We start from the raw sequence: 9,136 nt of genomic DNA, 5'->3' as shown, positions 1-9,136 counted from the left end.
CAAACCTCAGACAAAAACCAGCAGCCATCACCTGACAATCGGATTTTTACTGCCCTCTAGTGGTAATATGGGAGCAGTACAACTCAGTCTCTGAAACTCATCCGCAAACCTTGGAAAAACCATGTAATCAAAACTTTTGGAAGATAGTCATTTAGGTATGTTATTTAAAATAATGTATTATGAACCCTGTAGAGTCAGAGATTACCATCTATCCTGGTTCTTTACCTGGTTCACGTCATCAATATTAACTAAATTTGTGTTCTTCAGTGATCTTTATACATTTCATTGGACCATCAAACAAAGGTTCCAGTATCATGTCCTTGTCTAAAATATATTTGTGATTCATCAGTGAAATTTACAACTGTCATCAGTCCATGATTGCTTCTCCACTGTTATCTTGTTTACTTCTGTATCTATGTATCTATCCAAACTGAAACATTGAATGTTTGAACATCCATTCACTTATAAGACAGACTTATAACAGATCATCTCAAATTGTTTTAATTAGATTTTATGAAGGAAAAGCTGATATCCAAAAGTATGGAGTGTAAACAGTGATTAAGTCGAATGTACTACCATAGTTATAACAGAAATATGTCGTAATCATGCTTTAATGTCTACAAACAGAAGTGTACTCTTTCAGTTTTCTATTAAATTGATTTTAAAGTACAATATACAGAATGTGGTTTTTGCATTTCATTTAACTGTACGGAGCTTAGGAAAGTCTAACCACTGGTAACATTTAAAAAGTGATATCAAAATATGGCTTTTATTTATATATACATAAAAGAAGAGGACAAAAAGTTGCTTAGTTTTTCAAAAAAAAAAATTTAAGGAATGATTGCCAGTTAGGGTTGAGATTTTTCACAGAGGAGTTTGCATTTTCCAGTGAGATGTAATCAGTGATAAGGTTTTTCCAATGTGTAATATTTATGGAGTTCCGTGATTTCCAGTTTATGAGGAAAGGCTTTTTGGCGATGGTTAGCACCACCAGGAGGGAATGGTTTTGTGTAGTGTCTAAATTCATTGTGGATAAGTGTCCTAGCAGACAGAGGGAGGGGGAGAGCGGGATGTGGCAGCCAATGATTTGAGTTAAGATGTCTGTAATGTTTTTTCAGAAATGTTGGATGGGTGTGCAGTGCCAGGTTGCATGGATGTAGCTATCTGTGCAGTTTTGTGAACAGTGTGAACAATTTCCAGATGAGAATCCCATTTTTTGCATTTTTTGTCCTGTTAGATGGGTTCTATGAATGATTTTGGGCTCGTATCTCCACCACTAACTCAGTGCTTGGAGGTGTTTTTCCACACTATGGTACAGTTAACAATGCGTTGCAGATTGATGCATTTGCTGTAGATTTAGAAAATCTCGCTTCTCTGGTTACTAAGGGGTTTAACGCACTAACACCTGAGTTAAAGGCCCTCCGGGTCATGACCCTGCAGAATAGGATGGCTCTGGACTTTCTCTTAGCTGAAAGAGGGGGGACCTGCAAGGTTATAGGGGACGAGTGTTGTACATTCATTCCTGATATGTCTACTAATCTGTCTTCTTTTCATGTCACCTTAGAGATCTGTTATCTGGGATGGAGGCTTGTGATAGCTCTGGATTTTCTTCTAAATTATGGTCTTGGCTTCAGTCAGGGGGCTGGTGGCATATCTTGCTCGCAGTTTTAGGCCCTATTTTTGCTGTTCTGATTGCCTGCTGGCTTGTGGTGATTTTCCTCCTCTGGTGCCTCAAGGTTATGATAACATCGGCGTTTCCTGGTCATTCCCTCCAGATGCTTGTTAGTGCCTGTTAGGTTTCCTGGCTTCTCCTCCCGCTTACACTCCCCGGATCTGCTATGATGATACTGGTCTCCCGCTTGATTTTTCTAGTGATGATGAAGTTTAGATTGTGTGGATATTTCTCTGTTTAGTCATCTTAGTTTGCTCTGATTCTCCTTCATATGTATTCTGATGTGTTTTTTTTTTGCTGGTAATCACATGTGTTGGATTGATTTTGATGTTTATTTCCCCATTCAGAGTTATGATGAAGTTTCTCGAATCTTCGTGAATTGCAACTTCTGATGTTTTGTCTGAATGTATATTGGGAATGGCGATTGGATTTGATTGTTGAATATAATCATTAAGGTTTTTTTTTTTTTACAACAAATACATTACATTTATTACTTTTATCTTTTATGGGTTTTCTGTTTTTTTGTTTCCTCTGTCTTCCCATTGTTTTTTTGTTTCAACTGTTTTTTTGTTTGTTTTTTTGTGTTCATTAGCAGTTTGATGACACCGTAAGGGTTTTGGGTTCACTAGTTGATTGTGGCGTTCTCATTTTTTATCCACTGTACATCTCCACCGCAGTGGTTATCCTTGTTTGATGCATTTTTGTGTTTTTTTATGCTTTAATCTTGTGAAATTTTCTTTTCTGGTGTGATCAATATGAAATGGGTTTCATTATGATCAAAAGAGGGGAATTGTTGTGGAAATTTCATATTATTCCCTTTACTGTATTGTGTCTACCCATCCCTCTCAGGGTAAACAGCTTGTTTAAGTTGATGGTAATTGTGTTTAATACTGAGTAGCCTGTTGCTATCGGATGGATGCATTCTTTAGAACAGTTCGCTCTGACCTGTGTGACTTATCTGATACCAGCCAGACACCTCAGGATGACCCAGCAGGGCATTAGTTAGGGCAGTGCATAAACAAACCCAGTTAAGTGAAACCTACAAGAAAAGCAATTATAACGAAAGTTCCTGCAACGTAGATAATAACATACAATGCACCAAAACTAAATCTATATTTTCCTTTATTCTGACCGAACACGATGTGATATATCATTGCCTTGACAATAAATGATTCTACTGCCGGATCTTGTTGACGTATATGCTGTTTCAAAATGTCCCCGCTGGTAAACTGCCTCACTAGATCCTTTAAAACTTTTTGGGAAATCTCACTAACACGTAAGTGTGGGCCGTAGTGGTCATTTAGTCCTGCCAAAGTTTTATCAATTATTCTTTGTGAAAATGGTATTTGTTCTTTAGTTGGAAGTATTCTGTAAACACAACATCTGTTCAAAACTTTTATAGTGACACCAACAACCAACCTATGCATGACTCGGTTGTACTCCAAGACGTCTGGGTTGTCTGAAGTAGCAGTTGAATTCTGTTGAATTTTCTCGGTTTCTCCACGTTTCTGCATCTTGACAGCGTAGAATGAAATGGTAAAACTTCGAAGGAAGCTGATTATTTAAAACACGGGACACGTCACAAAGGAATACCCGCTCCTTTGATTTTGTGTTGTCAAGGCATCATTTGACGTCATGGCAACACGTGTTTGGGTTGATAACAGGCGCACGCTGTTTATTGCTATCTATCTATCTATCTATCTATCTATCTATCTATCTATCTATCTATCTATCTATCTATCTATCTATCTATCTATCTATCTATCTACAGCTTTGCTTGAGTAACGAAGCAGAGGTTTGTTAGGTGTATATATATAAATAATTGTATAGCACGCTAAGTTGGTTGCACATTTGGCACGTTAATTAACAGTTTGGTACTTAAAAAGAGGTCGAATCACACACAAAAGGTTGAACTGTTTATTGAATACTAACGTTTTGCAAAAAGTTAATATGATTAATAAAACTATGTACATTTTAAGAATTTAAACTGGTAATATTTTCAAACAGAGGTGTGGAGGTCTCATTTCCTTAATTTTTATTGGCTTTTAGCAGTTTTAAGTCTGTTTTAAGCCTTTTAAAAATCTGAATTCGTACAGTCACACTATTTTTACCTGTAGCTTTTAATATTCTGGTTTTATAAAGAACAGTTTTAACCAGATATCAGAGGAGGCTTGAGTGCATGCAGCTCCTGCCTGATCCGCCGGTCTTGTGCGAAATTCAGTTCCCCTGAAATAATCTGTTTCCCCTGCGTCGGGAGCGCGCACTGCAGCCAGAGAGGCTGCGCCGCCCGTCTGCAGGGCATTTCCGACCGATTTCACATCAAAAATGACTCCACGTAATCATGCCAAGGTTCAAACTTTAATTTTAATCGACAAATCCTGCTATATATATATATCATATAGACAAAACAACAGTAACAAATAAACCTGGTCTTGTGTTTTTTGTTGTTGTTTGTTTCGTGTTGTTTTTTAATCGCCGAGAGAAGACCTTTCCAGCTTTTGTCATGTTCAGTTGAGCCTTACAGATTTCAGGTAGCTGGCGAACACTGTTTTTTAACACATTGCGTATATTTAGATTTTTTTTATTTATTTATTTTCATTTTTTATTTTTTGCCAAAATGGATGGAACCTAGCTGTTGGCATGATAGGAAGAATTAGACTGCTTAAAAACAATGAGTGTGGCTTTCAGGTAAATTCTTATGTAAAATATGACACATTATTGGATAAAAATGTATTTAGAGCTGCTTATTTTTGGTAGTTAATATCTGTTGTGTTTTTTCCAAAATAATCACCTCTTTTATTAAATGCCTTGTAATATTCCTTGGTTAATGTGATGTATGAGAACACGTGGCTCTTTTCAAAGGAGAAAAATACTTGTATAAAAAGTGAAGGGAAACACAATATTGTACACAATATATGAAAACATTTGCTCTGTATTTTCCAAAGTTACCAGGGGGAACCAAATATTTTAGCTGTCTGAAATATACTGTTCCCCCTCTATATCACAGGAACAGATTAATTTATCAGCATGTCCCAAACTCTGGTTACTCCTCTCATCATGGACAACAAGTCCTGTGGATATGAAGACACTTGCTCTTTATCTGCCAAAGTTACCAGGGGGAACCAAACATTTTAGCTGTCTGAAATATACTGTTCCCCTCTATATCACAGGAACAGATTAATTTATCAGCATGTCCCAAACTCTGGTTACTCCTCTCATCATGGACAAGTGCTGTAGATATGAAGACACTTGCTCTTTATCTGCCAAAGTTACCAGGGGGAACCAAACATTTTAGCTGTCTGAAATATACTGTTCCCCCTCTATATCACAGGAACAGATTAATTTATCAGCATCTTATATATAGTTACTTGCCACAACTGATTAATTTTGGAGGCCTTTGCTCTTTCCTTCCCACAGTTACCTTATATTAAAGAAAAATAGCAGGCATTCTTTTCAAAATAATTTATTAACATGTATCAGAACTAAACAAACAAGCACACCAGAACAAGCACACCAAACCAAGCACACCGAACAAGCACACAAACCTACACAGAACATGCAAAGCACTCAAAAAATTCCTCTGTTGGTGGGTTTCCCACACATCCCTGGTGAAACCACCTCTGGCACATTTCACACTGGATCTAGAAGAGGGACAAATTATAGTCATTTTCTCTTCAAATGTATTCTAACTTAGCTGGACAGTATCCAAGCTTGTATTTTGCAAGGTAAAATTATAGTTTTTTCCATTTAACATCCTATTATTTTTTTGAATACTTATAAAATGTTGTTACCCAGTTGAAGTCTTTCTCACTGTCCATCTCGCCGCAGAAGTGGCACAAGTTTTCTAAATCATCTGATGAGAATATATTGAAAATTTTAAAACATAACAAAATAGTTTTTAATGTTTTTGCATAATCACTCTGCAAATCTTTAATTCAAAGTTTGTTTGTCTTTAGAGCTCAGTGAATTGCTTATAGATGTAAATCTGGCCACTCTGGTAGCTATTCAACATGTGTTAAGCACCAACGCATTTTACCCACAAAGTGTCTTTAATAATGTACCAGTTTGTGGGAATATAATTAGTAATCAAATAAGTATTATGAACTTTATTAACAACAGATACTAAAATGGTTGCATTAGTTTATTTGTGGAACAAAAAAATAATTTTCTTAAATCAATGTTATTGTAGTTACAGTTGTTAGTGTAATCAGTTTAGTCTAAGAAATCCTGTCCTTGTAGCAACAGCGAAATGTTTTTAACTGTGCTACAGTAACATAAGTTCATAATACTTATTTGATTACTAATTATATTAGTATATATTATTATATATAATATAAGGTAACTGTGGGAAGGAAAGAGCAAAGGCCTCCAAAATTAATCAGTTGTGGCAAGTAACTATATATAAGATGCTGATAAATTAATCTGTTCCTGTGATATAGAGGGGGAACAGTATATTTCAGACAGCTAAAATATTTGGTTCCCCCTGGTAACTTTGGCAGATAAAGAGCAAGTGTCTTCATATCCACAGGACTTGTTGTCCATGATGAGAGGAGTAACCAGAGTTTGGGACATGCTGATAAATTAATCTGTTCCTGTGATATAGAGGGGGAACAGTATATTTCAGACAGCTAAAATGTTTGGTTCCCCCTGGTAACTTTGGAAAATACAGAGCAAATGTTTTCATATATTGTGTACAATATTGTGTTTCCCTTCACTTTTTATACAAGTATTTTTCTCCTTTGAAAAGAGCCACGTGTTCTCATACATCACATTAACCAAGGAATATTACAAGGCATTTAATAAAAGAGGTGATTATTTTGGAAAAAACACAACAGATATTAACTACCAAAAATAAGCAGCTCTAAATACATTTTTATCCAATAATGTGTCATATTTTACATAAGAATTTACCTGAAAGCCACACTCATTGTTTTTAAGCAGTCTAATTCTTCCTATCATGCCAACAGCTAGGTTCCATCCATTTTGGCAAAAAATAAAAAATGAAAATAAATAAATAAAAAAAATCTAAATATACGCAATGTGTTAAAAAACAGTGTTCGCCAGCTACCTGAAATCTGTAAGGCTCAACTGAACATGACAAAAGCTGGAAAGGTCTTCTCTCGGCGATTAAAAACAACACGAAAACAAACAACAAAAAACACAAGACCAGGTTTATTTGTTACTGTTGTTTTGTCTATATGATATATATATGGCAGGATTTGTCGATTAAAATTAAAGTTTGAACCTTGGCATGATTACGTGGAGTCATTTTTGATGTGAAATCGGTCGGAAATGCCCTGCAGACGGGCGGCGCAGCCTCTCTGGCTGCAGTGCGCGCTCCCGACGCAGGGGAAACAGATTATTTCAGGGGAACTGAATTTCGCACAAGACCGGCAACTGGGTCCTCACCCCCACCAACACACAACAGGGAAGCTTCCTGGTTACCGGTGAGTCATGGCTCCACTTATCTCGACATCCAGTTGTGAAAGCTGCATCAACCTGAGCCAGAAGGTGATCGAGCTGGAACAGAGAATTTCCACTCTTTACCAAATCCAGGAGGCTGAACACGAACTGGATACAATCCTCCTCGGCCAAACTAAAGCCGCTGCTACTAGTGCTCAGCTAGCCGACACAGCGCCCTATCCAGGTGATGTGTCCCGGGCTCCCACCAATAGTTCATCCAGGCACACAAACACAACAGATGCCTGCGTTGCTGGTGCTCCTGTCATTGGCGAGAACCGCTGGTTCCAACTTGGGGCTAGACCCAGAGTTCCGGTCAGCTCCACTCCACTCCAGCCGGAGCCGTGGACCGTGATCGGGACCCGCAACGGCTGCAGAAGGGACCTGGCGAACCGTCTCTCGTGCTCTCCCCTCACTGATTGCTGCAGAGGGATAGGCTGCTTCAGCAGGTTGCTCAGCCTCAACACCTGGCTCTCCTCCGCTTGTAGTTCCCACAGCCTGGGTTTTATTAACAACTTTGATGCTTTTTGGGAGCGGAGGCATCTTTTTGGGGCTGACGGGCTTCACCTCAACTCGCGGGGCTGCCGTCTTCTGTCCGCCAATTTGGCATTTGGTGTACAGCACCCCTGCATCCAGCCCACTCATCACACCAAACCCACTGCACCTGCTGACCTGTCCGTCACGGATTGATGCCCCCCTGGTCCCAGCTCCTACTTACTCAGTTCCACTTTTAACAGCAAAGCTCGCAATACTGGACTTGGACCTAATATTCCTCCACACAGTTCATCAATTCATGTCATCATCACATTCAGAGAGCAACCACACCTCCACAAACCATATCATACCGTAAACATCAATAATCTCAGGCCTCTCCCAAAATGTCAACCAGTACCTGCCTCTTCAGTTCAAATGTCACCAGTCACACTCAACATGGCACTTTTAAATATACGCTCTCTGTTAAATAAGTCTTTTATTGTCAATGACCTGATTATAGACCACAAACTAGACTGTTTGTTTTTAACTGAAACATGGTTGGGTGTGGATGCACCTGTTGTTCTAGCTGAGGCCTCCCCACCAAATTTTAACTATTCTTTTTCTATAAGAACTGGTAGGAAAGGTGGTGGCACAGCATCTTTAGCCAACAACACTCTCACCACCAAACAGATTTTATTCGCTAATTTTACCACTTTTGAATATCACGCCATTGTTTTTAGCAGCCCTCCAATTTTATGTGTCACCGTTTATAGACCACCCCAAAAATGTGCTGCTTTTATTAGTGAGTTTTCAGAATTTTTATCAATCATACACACAACATACATGATAATTTTAACCGGTGATTTTAACCTGCACATAAATAATCCTTTAGACCCTGTTTCAAAAGAATTTTTAAACATTCTTAACTATATGGATTTTACGCAACATGTCACGCAGCCGACTCACAACAGAGGACACACACTGGACTTGGTCATTACCTATGGCCTTTCTGCCAGTGTGTCCTCTGTTGTTGACTTGGCTGTCTCTGACTACTACTGTGTGTTTTTTAACATCACCGGTTTTATTCAGCGGGAGACCTCGGTGCGAACTGTGAGGAAGCGCTATCTAACCTCTGAAGTGGCTGCAAATTTTATCAAAGTTCTAGATAAATGTCCTCCTGTGATTTTACCTGCACCCTGTGATTTTATTGTTGAACATTTTAACAGTAAACTGAAGACAAGCCTCGACTCTGTTGCTCCACTCACGACAAAAAGGATATACCCAAAACTTATATCTCCCTGGAGGAATGAGGAGGTCAAAAAACACAAAAGAAATTGCAGGGCGGCAGAAAGGAGATGGAGGAAAAATAAAATGACAATAAATTATCAGATATTTTGTGAGCAACTTAAAATTTACAATAACGCACTAAGGAACTCAAGAAACATGTACTTCGCAAAAATAATCAGTAACAATAAAAATAATCCCAAGGTTCTTTTTTCCACCATCGATCACCTATGTAACCCTGATTTT

The sequence above is a fragment of the Melanotaenia boesemani genome, chromosome 14 (genome assembly GCF_017639745.1).
Source record: "Melanotaenia boesemani isolate fMelBoe1 chromosome 14, fMelBoe1.pri, whole genome shotgun sequence".
In the NCBI taxonomy this organism is placed as follows: Eukaryota; Metazoa; Chordata; class Actinopteri; order Atheriniformes; family Melanotaeniidae; genus Melanotaenia; species Melanotaenia boesemani.
The sequence above is the reverse complement of the archived record's forward strand: the minus strand, read 5'-3'. Positions refer to the sequence as shown.